This window comes from Akebia trifoliata, chromosome 11 (assembly GCF_017979445.1).
Source record: "Akebia trifoliata isolate Shusen 1 chromosome 11, ASM1797944v1, whole genome shotgun sequence".
NCBI classification, from domain to species: domain Eukaryota; kingdom Viridiplantae; phylum Streptophyta; class Magnoliopsida; order Ranunculales; family Lardizabalaceae; genus Akebia; species Akebia trifoliata.
Window position 1 is genome coordinate 2,524,932 of NC_141385.1, and position 18,615 is coordinate 2,543,546.

At 32.5% G+C, this 18,615-nt stretch overlaps 1 pseudogene across 1 annotated transcript; it reads right to left on the bottom strand.

The window, feature by feature from the left end:
* Positions 1–4,614: 4,614 nt before the first annotated feature.
* Positions 4,615–15,786, bottom strand: LOC147390301 (cysteine-rich receptor-like protein kinase 10; annotated as a pseudogene). Its single transcript, XR_015182821.1, has 10 exons — positions 14,758–15,786; positions 12,867–12,992; positions 11,909–12,030; positions 10,592–11,418; positions 9,650–9,775; positions 8,655–8,785; positions 7,657–7,867; positions 5,339–5,576; positions 5,051–5,201; positions 4,615–4,917 (listed from the first exon to the last, which is right to left on the bottom strand). The product of XR_015182821.1 is annotated as a cysteine-rich receptor-like protein kinase 10 (transcript).
* Positions 15,787–18,615: the final 2,829 nt, after the last annotated feature.

The following is an 18,615-nucleotide window of genomic DNA, read 5'->3' on the forward strand; positions in this document are numbered from 1 at the left end:
CTGACTTTTTTTCTTTAAAAAAAAAAAAAAAAATCATCATTTTCAACCTTTGATTTGTTTGAAAAAATCCTTGTCACCAAACCTAAAGTTCAAGATAAAGGGTTTTGATGAGAAATCAAAATGTTCTGAGAGTGACAATGGTATTTTATTCATAATGCTAGTTTCTTTAAAAAGATCAAAGTCAAGATGTCTGTCCTAAGTTCGGAAACTTAAAAGGATAATAGAAGAGTCTAAGGTGGTGTTTATTTGTATTATTTTTCAGCGCTTATTGTTGAAAAAAAAAAATTAACACTTTTTGTTAAAATAACACGTTTATTTATTTCATATTTTCAACGCTTATTACTGAAAATAAGTGAAAAAAATTCAGTACTATTTTAATGTTGAAAAAAAGTGTTGAAACGGTAAGCACTTCACTTTTTTCAGCATGGACAAGTATATATTTCATTTTTTGGGCATGGACAAGTATGCCCTTATAAATAAAAGGATATTACCTCTTATATCCCATGGATAAGTATAAAAACACCCCACAAATTAATAAACCCACAACATGGCCAAATTGTTTTGTCTTATATGGATTAAAAGAATTGAAATGAGTTGATTTTTCGTGAGGATGATCTCTACAATAAGAAGATCATCCTCACCAAAAATCAACCTATCACAAAACTTCTAATTCCATCAAAACAAGTTCAAGAATCGTAAATTATCCATTTTTTTTATAAATTAATTTTGATGTGGTTAGAAATTTTGGAATGGGCTGATTTTTGGTGAGTATGATCTCTAGACCATATAGATCATCCTCACCAAAACTTAGTTCATTCTAAAAACTTAAATTCAGGGTAAAAAAGACAATTTACCAATTTTAGTAATGTGTAACAAACACGATTCTGCATCTAAATAAACAACTTTTTCAGTACTTAAATTCAGCACTTTTTTTTTTTCAATTTAACAAACAACACCTAAAGCTGATTTTTCTTTTTTGTTGGAACGATCTTCCCAAGTTGGGATGTCATTTTCACAACGAAAAAATAATAATAATAATAATTAATTAATTCTAAAAATTTATAATCCTATAAAATATATAAAAATGTCATGTAAGGCCTGATTTACACATGACATACTCAAAATACAGGGTGTTAGAATCATACATTTTTTGCCTCCTCACATCCCATAAATGTATGATTTTGTAAATCTAAGGTAAAAAGATATATGATTCTAACACATGCCACATCAAGAGAGTATTTTGAATATGACATCGTGGGAGAGTCAAGAAATCAATACCAAAAAAAAAAAAAAAATTCGCGATAATATGACTCGCCAGGTAGCATACCCAATCGACCTTCTGAAGTCACAAGTTCGAGCATCATAGATCTATACGTCTCGAGATACACGATTGCACTTTCCATAAAAAAGTGTATCCCAAGACATACATATCTATGATTCCCAAACTTGCCCACGTCACATAGTCGTTTGAGTATGTCACCTAGAGACTCATATTATCAAGAATATAGTAAAAATTCTTTTTTTTTTTCAAGGAATATGTTTATCATGATTAATTCATATCTCTTTTAAAACAAATGTCAAGGAATTTTTTTTTTCAATTTTTTCCTTAAAAAACACCATAATTTTCTACATTGAATTTACTGGTAAAAACTATTGTGTATTCCAACGAAAAAAAATCTATGGTTATATGCCTTTACCATGTCAGCCACGTACCAAAACAGTGTGCATTCATCACGATTATTTTACCAAAATACTTTTAGATTCTAATTTTCAAAGTGTATTTATGGCACTTTAAAGTGTGCCCTAACAAGACCGCTAAATAAATGCACTTTCAACACTGTGTCAAACATCATTTTCTCTGTAGATCATCAAGACATTATCTCTTATCTCAGCCATTCATTTGATAAAAGAGCTCATACTTCCATTGACGACATGTATTTTCTATTCCTCAACAACAACGTGTCAGATGGGGGTATCTACTATGGTAAGGTTAAAAGTTAATTTATTATGTGTGCTCCATGTCGTCAGTGTGTGAATCTATGTGTCGAGCCAGATTTTGACACCATCTGATTTAAATTTGCTATTTTCTTTTGAGTAGTTATAATCTAACTACCTCATGTGGCATACGAAATCCACCTCCTAACATGACAAGTTCAAAATTCATAGATCTAATCTCTTCGGGATACACGTTTCCATTGAGACACATTTTTATGGGGAAGCGCAGCCGTGTATCCAGAGTAGAGCAAATCTATGATTACTTAATTTGTCATGTTAAGGTAATCAATTGAGTTTGCCACGTAGGGTAGTTAGATTATCACAATTCATTTCTTTTGAGAGATGGAACGGACCTACTTTATCTAGTTTGTCACTGAACAAACTCCCTCCACCAGAGTCCTTTAACTAATTTTATTTTTTTTAAATAAGGGTATTTTTATATCAAAGTAGTAGTAGACTAATAATAATTTTAAGGATATACAGGACTAATGGGGTTGTAAGGATATAAGATTAATGGGATTGTAAATTTGGCAAAAATAATTTTTAATATTATTAAATTTAAATGTAAAGATGGAGAACTTTTAAGATTTAAATTTTTTAAAATTTCACTTACAAAGTGATTTTTAGGGATTCAGGATTGTGATTTTGGTGTGCAATTGTCTGCATTGCCTTTCCAATCAAAATGTTCCACAATATAACACTTTAGTTATCTTAATTCTTCTTATTATATTAGTGATGTGACCTCAACATTAAACAATAAAAAGATAAACGAAACCTATTTATTTTTTGGAAAGTGTTGAATTAACATTGAAATTGAAATTGTTTCAGACATTGTTGATAAAGATGTTTACAGGACCATATATATTTTTCATTGAGATACCTGTGAGAAGCATTATTGCACACCAATGTTTGATGCAATGTCCATTTCAACGTTACATGGAAGCGTAACCACCACCGAAGTTTAGGAAAAAGGGAAATTTGGACATACCCCCTTCAAATTTTTACAAGTATTTGATATAACCGATATGTTTTCCAGATAATGACATGCAGAGTTTGACTTCGGTCTTCACTCAAAGAAAATTCTTTCATGACTTTCCCTCTTCCAAGACATCAATACTAAAATATGAAATTACCCTCCTTCATTTTAAAAATCACTAAAATGTCTCTTTATATCAGTTAACGTGGATTAATATTGTACATTTCACACCAATGGGATTATCAACTTAGATCTTTCTACTAATTTAAGAGAGTTACTATTATCATCCCAACTTTTACTTATTACACCCCAATTAAAAATAAAAGAAATAAGTGAATGGATGAGGATAAGTAAAAGTTGGGGCGTGAATAGAAACTCTCTTATTTAAAGAGTCATGATAAACATACTTTAAAAAAACATACTCAACTAACAAGGCATGTGCACAAAACCATAGATTTTTTCTTTGTGATACACAAGGAAAAATATCTATGGTTCTTTGCATATTCCGCATATATTTGAGTATTTTTTAAATCAATTTATAATTATTCTTATTAAAATCAATTATTAGTTTAAGGAATGTATTTAAATATATTTTCATCATAAGAAATATTTAAATTCGTAAAAACTATTAGACATTAGATTTACAGATAAACAATTAAGATCTATCTATTTTCCTAAAATATTTTGAGAATTCTTAATTCTATTTTAATTAGGCAACAATAAAGATTGAGTTGACTCATTCAAGTCATCTCCGCTTCGATGGTCAAATTATTAAATTAGAATAAATTTTTATAAATATATATTAGTTACACTAGATAACTAAAACTGTAAATATAATTAGGGTTAGGATCCATTGACTCCTAAGAATGATTCCTGAAAAAAAAAATTAACATGATCCCAACCCTTTCAATGCAAAATCCAATGGTTGAGATTTATCTTTAGGATAACTATCTTCCTAAAATATTTTGAGAATTCTTAATTCTATTTTGATTAGGCAACAATAAAGATTGAGTTGACTCATTCAAGTCATCTCTACTTCGATTGGTCATATTATTAAATTAGAATAAATTTTTATAAATATATATTAATTACACTAGATAATTAAAACTGTAAATATAATTAGGGTCAGGATCCATTGACTCCTAAGAATGATTCCTGAAAAAAAAAATAAACATGATCCCAATCCTTTCAATGCAAAATCCAATGGTTGAGATTTATCTTTGGGATAAGTATCTCCGAGATTTGTGTTATCAAGATACTCATAAATATCAACCATCCAATAGTTAAGACTTATCCTTAGACAAGTATCTCCGAGATTTGTGTTATCAAGATACTCATAAATCTCAACCATTAGATTTTGTGTTTAAAGGGTTGGGATCATGTGTTTTTTTCATGAGTCATTCGTAAGAGTCAACGGATCCCAATCCAATTAATTAAACTATTTGAAGGGTAAAACATTCATGTTTATGAAGAACTCTGTTGCATTAATTGGCTACTTCAGTTCAAACATTCTGGCTAATATAAATAACTCAAGTTGATTTATTGACGTAAATGGTTGTCAAAAACCCTAGTTAATGTCTTAAAGTACGAGCTATTTTTAATTGTGAATACATATACTTGAGCGTGATACCAAGAATCCACGATCATCGGGGATATAACTCGGTAATTGACACTTCATTCACAGTTGCTCTGGAGTTATTAGTAGGCAAATCAGAGACCATCGTACTACGAGCCAAAAATGCAGGTCGTGAAGGTAATGCAAGAGTGACAGAATAGCTACTAAGCATAAGAACCACAGATGCCATGGTTGGTCTGTCTGCAGCATTTTCTTGAACACACAATAGCCCAATGTGGATACATCTAATCACTTGGCTTGTCGAAAAGGAATCCTTCAATGCTGGATCTATCAATTCTAAAGGTGTTCCTTCTTCCCATAGTCTCCATGCCTGCAATAAGTCAAAATTTATCTATTAAAGTTAAATCCAAGTTCTGAACTCAAGAAGGTCTCTTTTACTTACTATGGATTCAAACTTAATCAATAATATAAAAAAAAATTTGCAACCAAAAAGTCGTACTCACATAGCTTAGAAGAGTCTCATCATACTCAGATTGATAAAAACTTCTAATTTCTTGACCATTCACCATCTCTAGAAGTAATACACCAAAGCTATAAACATCTGATTTTACTGAGAACCGCCCATCGAATGCATACTCTGGTGGCATATATCCACTTCATCCCATAACCAATAAAATCAATTGAGATGAAAGATATTAAAAAGCTTTAAGAATTTATATAAATGATATAATATCGATATCTCGATATCGTGACTAACTTATTTGAACTTAAAGATGATGTTTAGCACTTACTATGTTCCGCAAACTCGGCTAGCATTGCCGTGAGTCTGGTCCATTCCAAAAAGCCTTGCCATGCCAAAATCTGAAATTTTTGGGTTCATCTCCGCATCTAACAAAACATTGCTAGCTTTGAGATCTCGATGAATAATCCTATGTTGAGAATCTTCATGAAGATAGAGAAGCCCTCGAGCAGTCCCTTCTATTATTTTGTAACGCGTTTCCCATTTGATATTGGCACGATTTATTGGACCTACAATTCATCCAAACAAAAATAAAGTTAGGCCTAAAATAATATAGTAAACATTAGGGACTTTTTTTTTAATATAAGGATATAGAATTTATATATTTGTTATGTTTTATGGAACTTGATGGTACTGGTCAACAAGAAGTTGTTAATCAATCCATAGGCCAAATGGGTAAAACCTTACTTTTATGATAGTAGGTTGCTAACCCTAATTTATTAGGGGTAATTATAGTATTTTCTATGGGACAAACATTGAAAAACTTTTTTTGCCTTTTAAGCATCATGAAATTAGTATTATGGCTCAATAGTTTTTATTGGATTTATGATTTTCCATGTAAATCCATTTCTTGTGATTGATTTCTTGGTTATTGTTTTCTTGTTCGTTCTTTTCAATTTATTTTGTATCCCAAAATTATACATTCAAGATTTTTTCAACAATATTATCAAAAGGAGAAATAATATGTTTAGAAAACCTACCCTAAAGAAAAAAAAAACAATTATACGAAGAAAAGACAAAGCAGTGGGACAATCCAATCAAACACACTACAAAACAAAGTCAATGCACTCATCTACAATCTTTTGATATAAATCCTTTCATAATTGAATATGTAAACCACAAATATAAACCACCATAGATTGCTTGCACTCACTAAAAGTAGATACATGAACTCAAGAATAGTCATAATGGTCTTGTTTAACGAATGCTCCGTCCCTTTAGAAAGCATGATAATTATATTCCTTCCAAAGGGTCTAGAAAATGGCAAAAGGAATCATAAACCAAAGTGTATCCTCTTTCTACTTAAAAAGACTGTACGGTGCCAAGACTGAAAAATATAAATGGCAAACATAGGGAAGACCGAATACATATGTAAGAGGGAAGTGAAATAAGACCAAATGACTGAGTCCGAATCCTCTTCACAACATGACATTTGGCCTTTGTGTTTATTTCACGTCCTACTTTGTTGAGTGTATATTTTCCTCCACTCTCGAGTGTGTCATATCCCAATTATGCCCCATAACCCTAGTATATTAATAGTTCTCCCACTCTCCAACAGATCGATAAGTCTTTTGGCGTAGTTCAGAGCACTAGGTTCATATAGGTCATAGATTCGAATCTTTCCACCCTTATAGTGAGGCGGAGTGTTGAGTGTATATTTTCCTCCACTCTAGGGAGTATCATATCCCAGTCAAGTCCCATCACCCTCTTATATTAATAGTTCTCCCCCTTTCTAACAAATCAGTCTTTTGGAATAGTTGGTTGATTAACGTGATATAAGAGCACTAGGTTTGCATAGGGCATGGGTTCAAATATTTCCACTCTTATAGGTGAGGGGGTGTTGAGTGTATATTTTCCCACACTCTTTTGTGTGTCGTATCCTTGTTAAGCGCCATGACCCGAACTTTTGGAGTAGTTGGTTGGTTAACATACTTCTTGCTTAATATTTGGGATACCTCATTGGAAGCACCATGTGTAATCTAAAGGGTAGGGTTATTAAATTTTTTTAACAGGGATGTGGGCTTCAAAGTTTTTTCCCCAATTGGCCTAAGGGAAAGTGCAATCAATGAGAAAGTGCTTGATCAATTCCCTGATTACTTACACATGAAACAAAAATAAATAATGATGATAGCCCGAGAGATAATTAATATGACCAATAATCAAGATCCTATCTAATGTTTCTACTAAAAAATTGAAAGCCACCTTGGATAGAACCCGACAACCCAAAATTGTAGAAGCTCGACAGGTAGGAATTGGAAAATAGAGTTTGGAAGAAAGATTTGATTGAAAAGATTCCATCCCAATTTCTCATCCACTACTTCAAGTTGAAGAATGGAAGAGAAAAAAATATATTAAGAACACTAGCACTCGACCCAAACTCATATTAATTATTGAAATTCCTTCTAAAACTAAGCCCTGAAGAATGCTTTCCTATTAGGATTAGATGAAGAAAAAGAATGATGTTTACTTTTAAGGATTTGTAAGAAGAATCAAGGGATTTGATTTGGCTAATAATAATATTAATCTCTCTCACTCACTCATGCACACATACACACAAGTAAAAAAAGAGATGGAGTAGAGAGGACAAACCAAATAGAATGTGATCAAGGCTTGTGTTGGGCATAAACTCGTAAATCAATAGCTTCTCTTGTCCTTCGATGCAAAAACCTAAGAGTCTAACAAGATTCCTGTGTTGAAGCTTGGCCATCAAGACAACCTCATTCTTAAATTGTTCTTCATCTTGCCCGGAGTTTCTTGAGAGCCTCTTCACAGCTATTTCTTGTCCGTTGGATAGCTTCCCCTGAGAATACATTAGGATCATATGAATAAAATATTTTTTAAATTTCATAAAAATGATTCACGGCATCCTTCAAGAATTTCTAAGACCTTCTCCAACCAGCCCTTCAAAATAGCATCTTTCCATCATTGTTGTAGTGGATTGATTTAAAATTTTCACTTTTATCAAAGGACATAAAAGAAATTTGAAATAAGTTATAGGATTGTTTTGAAAATTCAAAGGATGCACTGCGCGAAAACTGAAAAATGACAAGAAAGTTTGATGGGCCAAGGACCACAAATCAAATTTTGATGGCCCAAGGCAGTTGATATTTTTATGTTCCTCAAACTCAACAGCTTAGAGCCATCAAATTTCTTCCATTCTCCGTTAATTTTACGATTTGGGTTCATTGAAAGAAAAAATTCGTCACCTTTAAAGAAAGAAAGAATAGAATAGTGATTTTTTTAAATGGTCGTGGGCTGTCAAATATGGACTTTTTTCATGTTGTTATAGAGACGGCATTTATAAATGATGAATGAAAAGAAAATGTCAAAAATGAAAATTAGAGAAAGTGAATAGTGATATAGAGAGGCCTTTATAAATTCCTCGCCCAATTTGATTGAGTGAATAGTGATATGCAGGACCCCCTCCCCCCTTGCAAATTTGAAGACCGGTTGAGGTTGGATTAATCAAAACATTCTCTATGTTTGAAGATGTAGAGAGTGGTTTGAGATGCTCTAAGATATGAATCAAAGACACTTGAAGTTCATATAAAATTACAGATTTTTTGCATGATAAACTTTTGAATTACCTTGTAAACAGCACCAAATCCACCTTGACCAAGTTTATTAGCGTCAGAGAAGTTATCTGTAGCTGCTTCTATTGTATCAAAGCCAAATTGCAAGGATTCCACACTTATAATCTCTCCCACATCTTCTTCAACTGTGAATCAAATATGAGTAAAAACTTCACAAACAAGAGTAAATCTATGAAAATATGTGTACTTCCATCATTTGAGACAATAAAAATAAAGGCCGTTTATGGGGTCTTTGGAGAGTTAGATCCATTATGAGAAACATTAGCAAAGAAGCACATCTCTTATAATACAAGCACTTGTGGAAGGAAGCAAAACAAATCTGTTGATCTCCTTTTTTCACTTCTAAATATGCTTATGACTCAATTTCTTTTATTTTATTTGTTAACTATTGTGTTTGATGGTAATCTCTTTGATGCTATATAGTAATACTCCTTTTTTGTAGTAATGTGGTAGGGTTCCATCTAATTAATCCAGGCTTCTCCATAAGAAAATAATAAAAGAAAATTAAAAACAAAATAAAGATAAAATTAATAAAGCTTATCCTTGGTTTGTATGATTACCCAAGTAAATGAACGAAAATCGGTTTTACTAGAAAAATACAGTTCACATGCATTTGATTGCATATCTTAGTAGAAAAAACATTTATAGGTCAGGGTGGGAAAATATTTGTAGAAAATTTCCTGGGGCAAATGATTTTGTAATCAGTATTCCGGACATGTTTTTTTTTCTCATGATTGCCCCAACCCCAACATCAAAAGCTAAAATTCACCTCCAATGTTTTCCTATGTGTAATCAAGCACATGTAGCTCGGCCTGAGAAATAATTCTTTTTGACAAAAACCAATTTTGTGTGAAATTTATTTTCTCGAGAAAATGATTAGTAGAAAATCATACATTCCTTGAGTGGCTTCCTTGATGATATATCAACTTGTTTAGGTCAAAATATAAATAGTGGCATAACAGATTCTACAATTAAAAATAGCTACTTACTAGCAACTTTTTCCTTTGCCCTTCTCTTTCGAGAACAATAGTATGCAGTGATGGTGGAGAGAAGTGCTATTGCAATGATTGAAGGAACAACTATAACCACGACAATTGGGAATGAGTTTTCCTTCGCTGCGAAAGTAAGTTCAATTTTCTTTTGTAAGTCAAAATAGATGAATTGATCTGGTTTCAATGGAATACCAGATAGAAGAATTTCATTAGTATTTACAGTAGTTTACACGATAGAGAGAATTTCAAACTAACAAAATAGAAAGATTACATAAATATCTACATAACAGACTTATCAGATAAGCAGTTCAAAGATCTATTCAAACTATTATTGTTACAACAGACTTGTCCTTCAATATCTGACTATTGAGTATCATGCACGGGGATGGACTCTGTTCTGTTACTTATCTGTTTAACTATTTTTAATATTAAGATTGATTGATTGATCCTTTTACTATAGTTAAAGTTCTTATAATCTAATTAAAGAGAATATATAAAATCTATTTTCATATTTCTTTGATTGTGACTTTATGAAGAACTATGATTTTTAATTTTTAGCTGAAAACAAATCTTTGTGATAAGGCTTTGACAATGATAAATATATAATAAAAATATATATTTTAAACACTATTAAAAACAAGTTTTGTTTTCAATTTTCTAAAAAAATTATATTAGATGTAGGTATCCTTGTCTTGTACATCGACTCACCTTAAAATGCCACCAAGTCGATTTGATTCACCCGAATCTTGATGTGACTCACCAAGTTCTAAAATTATAACTGAACCATCTATAAAGAAGTAATTTCTAACTTTCAAATTATGTTCACGTGTCATAAACAAAGAGCCAAAATCAAAATGTGATTAATTAATGTATCAAAGAAATTGGGATTAAAAAAAAAATGTATCCATAAATATACAGCAAGATCAAGTGTATACTTACAATTTGTGATAGTTGGAGGTGGTGGTGGTGGTGGAGACGGCAGTTGAGGAGAAGCGAGGGGAAGTGAAGGAGGTACAATGAAAGGATCACTCTCATACCTCAAATTACAACTTGGTACAACAACTCTTCCACCTTGTTTTCCACCGGAACATTTTGGAATCTGAGCCACAGCACCTATTAAGCATCTTTCGCAATCAAGTCCTGTTAAATCTGGTGTGCATTGCACAAGCCCATATATTTTCCGAAAGTCTATAAAGTTTGCTTCATCAGTTGCAAATTTATCATTAGAAGGTCCATAAGCAGCACTTTTTACAAGGCGATCCATCAACTCGTTTAATATCTTATTAAACTGTTCTGGATTTGAGATATTGTTATCATTCTTCATACACTCAGTCGGGTAACTCCGCATAGTAGAGAAGATGGATTGATTAGCGTACCTTAACATACACTCATCATACCCTACAAATAGCTCTGTTTGGGTTGGACAACGTTGGATGATAATTTTGCTTGCATTCTCCACACAATTCTTGCATGTTTCGGGCGGAACGTCTCCTCTACAAAGGTAAAGACCATACACTTTATCGGGAGGATTTTGGCCGATGGTGGCGTTGTAGAATTTGTTATTGGGTGTGGCAGATGATAAAGAAGAGAATAGGAGGTTGACATTAACAGGAAATAAGCTATTACTAGAATTAACACCGTCACAAAAGATGTAATTCGGTGCTTTGATCTGGGCTGTGATAAGATCACAATGTATGAGGATGATACAAAGAAAGATAAGCAATTGGCCTCTTCACAGCTATTTCTTGTCCGTTGGATAGTTTACCCTGGGAATATATTACCATCATATGAATAAAATAAAATAAATTATTTTTGAATTTTTATAAAATTATTCACTACGTCCTTCAAGAATTTCTAAGATCTCCTCCAGCCAGACCCTTCAAAAAAGCATCTTTCCATCATTGTTGGTGTGGATTGATTTAAAATTTTCACTTTTATCAAAAGGACCCAAAAGAAATTTGAAATAAGTTATAGGATAGTTTCGAAAACGTGAAAGGATAGAGACCACATTTAAAAAAGATGAATGAAGGAAAAGTACAAAAATGAAAATTAGAGAGAAAGTGAATGGTGATATAAAGGGGTCTTTATAAATCCACCCCCTGCAAATTTGAAGACCGGTTAAATTGAATTACGCAAAACATTCTCTATATATGAAGAATAGAGACTGGTGGTTTGAGATGCTATAAGATTTGAGTCAAAGACACTTAAGGTTCATATAAAATTACAGATTTTTTGCTTGATAAAATTTTGAATTACCTTGTAAACAGCACCAAATCCACCTTGACCAAGTTTATTAGCGTCAGAGAAGTTATCTGTAGCAGCTTCTATTATATCAAAGCCAAATTGCAAGGATTCCACGCTTATAATCTCCTCCACATCTTCTCCAAATGTGAATCAAATATGAGTAAAAACTTCACAAACAAGAGTAAATCTATGAAAATAGGTGTTGTTCCATCATTTGTGACAATTAAAATAAAGGCCATTTATGGGGTCTTTGGAGAGTTAGATCCATTATGAGAAACATTAGCAAAGAAGCACAACTCTTCTCATTCAAGCACTTGTGGAGGGAAGCAAAAAAAATCTGTTGATCTCCTTTTTTTTTACTTCTAAATATGCTTATGTCACAAGTTTTTATTTTTTTTTATTTTTATTTTTGTTAACTATTGTGTTTGATGGTAATCTCTTTGATAATATTGAAAATTAAAGGTTTTGCTGGTGCAGTAATTCTCATTTTGTGTAGTAATGTGGTAGGGTTCAATCTAATTAATCCAGGTTTCTCCATAAGAAAATTATACAGTTCACATGCATTTGATTGCATATTTTAGTAGAGAACACATTTACAGTTCAGGGTGGGAAAATATTTGTAGAAAATTTCCAGGGGAAAATGATTTTGTCATGAGTGTGGAAAAACTCCGACATGTTTTTTCTCATGATTGCCCCAACCCCAACCATAGAGGATAATTTACCTTCAATGTTTTCCTATGTGTAATCAAGCACATGGAGGTTGACTTGAGAAATTCTTTTTCACAATAATCAAAAAAAAAATTTCTTTTTTTTGAAATTTATTTTCCTGAGAAAATATTTGGTAGAAAATCATACACTTCCTTCGTGGCTTCCTTGATGACCAAATTGTTTAGGCCGAACACATAAATAGTGGCATCAACTTAGATTAATGTTGTCAAACTTTATTAGATGATAAAAAATAACTACTTACCATCAACTTTTTCCTCTGCCCTTCTCTTTCGGAAACAGTAGTATGCAGTGATGGTGGAGAGAAGTGCTATTGCAATGATTGAAGGAACAACTATAACCACGACAATTGGGAATGAGTTTTCCTTCGCTGCGAAAGTAAGTTCAATTTTCTTTTGTAAGTAACCCAAATTGTTGGACATCAAAATTTTAAACTAAAGTTGTTAGAAAACTTCCTGCAATGATAATCCAATCAATTGAAGGTGGTTCATATAGGAATGGAAAAAATAAACTCTAACATTCAATAATTAGCCTCATATTTACAATGTTCTCATAACATATGTCTATGAAAAAAAATAAGACTCTAAGTGGAGCCAGGATTTTGTGCATTTGGAGGCAACCAAGAGTAGACTAAGAGTAAAAATAAATAAAAAATTATGCGGGCAATAGTGGTAGATATTTTTTATCCGCAGCTAAAATATGTCACAATAACTCACCAATCGATAGAGTTTGAAAATTTGTGTGGGGGAAAGTATCCCCACTGTAAATCCACCCCTGATTCGAAAGTCTAGCTAAAGTGAGCACCGGCCTAAAGTAATTTAAGATTTTGAAGAAAGTGGTCTGGAGTTCAAATCACACCATTAGTGATTTGCTTGTAAAAAAAAAAAAAAAAAAAAAAAAAAAAAAAAAAAAAAAAAAACATTGATAAGCTAGGGTAAGGGTCCCCACACCAAGGAGGTGAAACTGACTAATTACATGCGAAAGAAATTACATGTGCAGTCATTCAACAAAATATTTGCTAGCTGAGGGTAAAGAATCCAATAATTTTCAAAAATTGTAAACTCATGTGAAGAAGAACCTAGCCTAGAAAAAAAAATTCGCCATTCATTCACTTCTCTCCTAAAGAATTCAAATTGGCAAGAGTGGAACTGAAGAGAAATTTATTTAATACTCTAGACAAACTAAAAATACCTTTACTAGTTCAAAATATTTTTCTTAAAAGATGGAAAACTTTCATAAGCTTCTACTTAACACATTAAGGTCTCGCGTTATTCAAAGATCTTCAGGGTTACCAAGAGTCTTATATCAAGAGAGTTGTTTTTGGCACCCAAACTTTTACTTATTACACAAAATTAAAATAAAGAAAATAAGTGAATGATTGATAATAAGTAAAAGTTGGGTTGCCAATAGAAGTTCTCTAATTTTTTTAATTTTTTTTTCTAGATTTCTATTTCTTGGGGTTTATGATTTTATATGAACCTAATTATAATTGCAAATAATTACTGAAATTGTAGTGTTATAACGTTTTGTAATTTTGATATTATAATATGAGTCAAACCTTTGTAATGTTTGAAGGATGTGTTTTAATCTTTAATTGGGATGTGATAACTAATTTAAGAAGTTAGGGTGTAATAAGTAAAAGTTTGGATGCAAATACCGGCTCTTTATATCAATCTGAACAACGGTTCGAACTTAAAAGGAAGGTTGTACTGAGTAAGAATCATAATGAAGCTTTGGCTCATCCAACGAGTGGACTCAGGGTTACCTCGAGTCTTAATCTATGTTATTGAGTTCTAAAATTACAATTGAATTATTTCCATAAGCGGTATTTAATTTAAGAATAATGCAGTAAATCACGGTTTGTACGTGACTGATATGATGTACCTTTCCGTGTGAAAGAAGTCAGTGTGGTATTTTACAATTTAAAAATTAGAGAGCTTTCTATTAGAACACCAAATTTTACTTATAACACATGTATCCTTATGTAAACAACTGATTAATTTCCAAAGTAAACCAATGCAAATAGCCATCAAATTGAAATTAATGTAGCTATGGTTTTCGAATCAAAAACCCAAAAAGGAAAAAGAAAATGGATAATTTGTGTCCATAAATACTAAGATCAAGCGCATACTTACCTTTTCTGGCAGTCTTATTTGGTAATGGTGGTGGTGGTGGTGAGGGTGATGGCGGCAGTGGTGGCAAAGGAGTAATTGGTGCGGAATCCATTGATTCATCGTAGAAAAGAAATGTCTCGAACCCCAAATTACAACTTGGTTGAAGAACTCTCCCACCTTCTTTCCCATTGCAACAAATTGAAATCCGATTCACAGCACCTACTAAACATGTGTTGCACTCAATTCGAGATAAATCTGGTGTGCATTGAACTATCCCATATATTTTCTGAGAGTTTGTAAATTGTTTCTCTCCAGTTGCAAATTTAAGAGTAGAAGATCCATCAGCAGCTGTTCGTACAAGCACACCCATCAAATCCACCAATATCCGATTAAACTCATTTGGGTTTGAGTTATTGTTTGGATTATATACAAATTTAGTTGGTTTATCCTGCATAGTGGAGAAGAAGGATTGATCGGAATACCTTAACATGCACTTCTCATCCCATATAATTGCTTCTTTCTTGTTTGGACAACGTTGGGTGATATTTTTGCTCGCGATCTCTACACAATTTTTGCAGATTTCGATGGAAACGTCGCCTCTACAAAGGAAAAGGCCATAAGCTTTATCATCAGGAGAATTTTGGCCTATTGTGGTGTTGAAAAATCCGAGTGTGGTATTAGAAGATAAAGAAGAGAGTAGGATGTTGAGATTAGCATGAAATGGGCTATTGTAATTGTAATAAGCACCTCCACATAAATTTGTTTGGGCAGTGATAAGGTCATAGTGATGAATGAGGATGACACAAAGGAAGAAGAGCCATTGGAAGAAATCCATCGGTTGTTTTGGATTGGAAAATCTTTTAGAATTTTGCATTTTGGATTGATGAAGATGAAGATGAATTATTGGACTTCGGATTCTCTTTTAAAGACTTGGAATAGTCAACAGTCAACAGTCAACCCTTTGGAAAATCATGGAAATCATGATATCTCTATCTTGGGAGCGATTCTGGCGACCACCACTTTAGAGAATCCGGGAGTGGATCCTTTGTAGTACTTTTTTTCCTACACTTGTGAAAGACAATTTAATTTTAAGCTTTTTAAGAGTTTATAAAAGTAATATCGATTGTTATCTCGATATCATGAAAATTTTGATTGGCATTAGAGATGAAGTTTAGTACTTACTATGTTCCGAAGACTTTGCTGGAATTTCCTTGAGTCTGGTCCACTACAAAAAGCCTTGCCATACCGAAATCTGAAATCTTGGGCTTAATCTCCCCATCTAGCAAAATTGCTGGCTTTAAGATCTCGATGAATAATCCTATGTCGAGAATCTTTATGAAGATATAGAAACCCTCAAGCAATCCTTTCTATGATTTTATAACGCATTTCCTGTTTCAAATATGCACATTTTGTTGGATCTACAATTCAAATAAAGAATATTTTAGGAAAAATCAAGGTATTTAGCAATAATCTCTCTCTCTCTCTCTCTCTCTCTCTCTCTCTCTCTATCACACACACAATTCAAAAATACATGGAGTAGTGGAGACAAACCAAATAGAATGTGATCCAAGCTTGTGTTGGGCACAAACTCTTAGATCAATAGCTTCTCTTCTCCTTTGATGCAAAAACCTAGGAGCCTAACAAGATTCTGGTGGTGAAGATTGGCCATCAAGAAAACCTCATTCTTAAATTGTTCTTCACCTTGCCCAGAGTTTCTAGAGAGCCTCTTCATAGCTATTTCTTCTCCATTGGATAGCCTACCCTGAAAACATATTACAACAATATGAATGAAATACAATATAAAGAACGTGTGAATTCGCGTAAAACTGTGTATGTCCTTCAAGAACTTCTTAGATCTTAGACGTTTGAGGTGCATGTATAATTATAGTTTGAGTTAATAATATGACTAGCCAGGTGGCATACTCAAATGACTCCATAATGTGACAAGTTAGGGAACTGTAGACCTGTATGCCTCGGGATACATGGTTACCGTGACATACACTTTTTTATGGGGAAGTGCAATCGTGTATCTCAAGGCGTACAGATTTATCGTTCCCGAACTTGTCCACCTCAAGGAGTCATTTGAGTATGCCACCTTGCGATCCATATTATCAGGACTCTTATTGTTTTTTTTGCATGATAAATTTTTAAATAGTCAATTACCTTGTAAACAACGCCAAATCCACCTTGACCAAGCTTATCAGCATAAGAGAAATTGTTTGTAGCAACTTCTATTGTATCAAAGCCAAATTGAAAACAGTCCACACTTGTAATTACCTCCACATATTTTTGAAAAGTGATACAAATATTAGTAAAGACTTCACAAACAACAACAAATCTATGATTTTTTGGGAGTTCATTACTAAAAAGGGGATTATGTAATATTTTCTTTTAGATATTTTATACTTTGAATATTTCTATTTTTGGGGGGATAGACACGTTTTAGAAACTCTGATTTTATAAATAAAGATCTCTACAATTGTAAAAATTGTTGTGTATGTGAACAGTCTTGTGAAACTCACTTAGTAATTGGTTAAACACCTGTTGGGTACTTAACAAAACACCTTATATGCTACACCTTCCAAGACCTTATTTGATAATGACAATAAAGGGTAATTCAACTAATAGTAGCAAATACAAAGAAGATTAACAATCACACAAAAAAAGAGTAAGAACATAATACTTACAACATGAGATTTTATGTTCACTTAAAACTTATGTCCACAAAGGTATGAGCTTGGAGCTCGATTTCACTATAAAGAAAACGGGGCAAATTGATGCAAGAACTCCCTTTATCACTTAGATTCACCTTCTTCTAGATCTCAATCTTCCCAAACCTTTTAGCCTCTCCTCTCCTAGGTTTTTTTTCTTTCTCTACTCTTCTTTAAAAAAGACTTAGATTTAGAGTTAGAATTCTTACAACAAAAGAACAAAACCATTTTTATAAGTATCACATAAGTAGGCCACTTACATAAGTTACAAGTCTAACCCAAATTACCTTAGACCGACCGAACAATGCACACACTTAGATCGAGCATAATTGATTTTTGAGCTATATTTCAACAAAAATCACATAAAAAAGATTTTCTTATTCTAGGGTTTGACAAGGAAAAGAAGAGGGTTGCAACTTGGCCAGGCTAACCTGAACTTAACCTGGGCTCAACCCGATTGATGGGCGAGCCTGGGTTGAGTTCTATGAAAAATGAGTTGAGCCTGTATAAGGGTTTTAGGGCTTGGGTTGGGATAAAAACCTTGAGTGTTTTTCTAGTACTATTCTCCTTTGATTTTTAAGTGAAGAAGATTGGTTCTGATTCATTAACGTAGACACATTTTAAATCTTTGTGCATTTTATGCATTTTTTGTTCTCTTTATTACATCATATTTTTGAATGTTCTAGATTTTTTGTCTATAAAGTATTTTATTGAGGTTGAAATAATATTTTATTGAGGAAAGCAAATTAAAGAATGTGGATGAGTAAATACAATGAAAAATGGAATTTTTTATTGAATTATAAAAGTTAGAGGACAAAAGAAATTTAACGAGTTCAATAAAATAATTGGCTAACGTTTTTAGGTTGAAAAAATCAAAATAATGAACAGGAAGAGGGTTGAGTAGAATTTTAAGAAGTTGAAAGTGTTAGTAGAAATTTGAGCAAGGATAAGCTCACAATGCATTAAGATTACACAAATAAAGAAGAGAAATTGAAAGAAAGCAATTGCTTGTTTTTGATCGGTTTGGACTTGCCAGGGATCAATGTCTTAGTAATATTTGGATTGATGAAGATGAATAATGGGCTTGCGATTCTACTTATAAGACTTGGAAGTAGTCAACATTTTTAATAATCAAAGTCATTATTATATCTGTGTCTATGTGGAATAA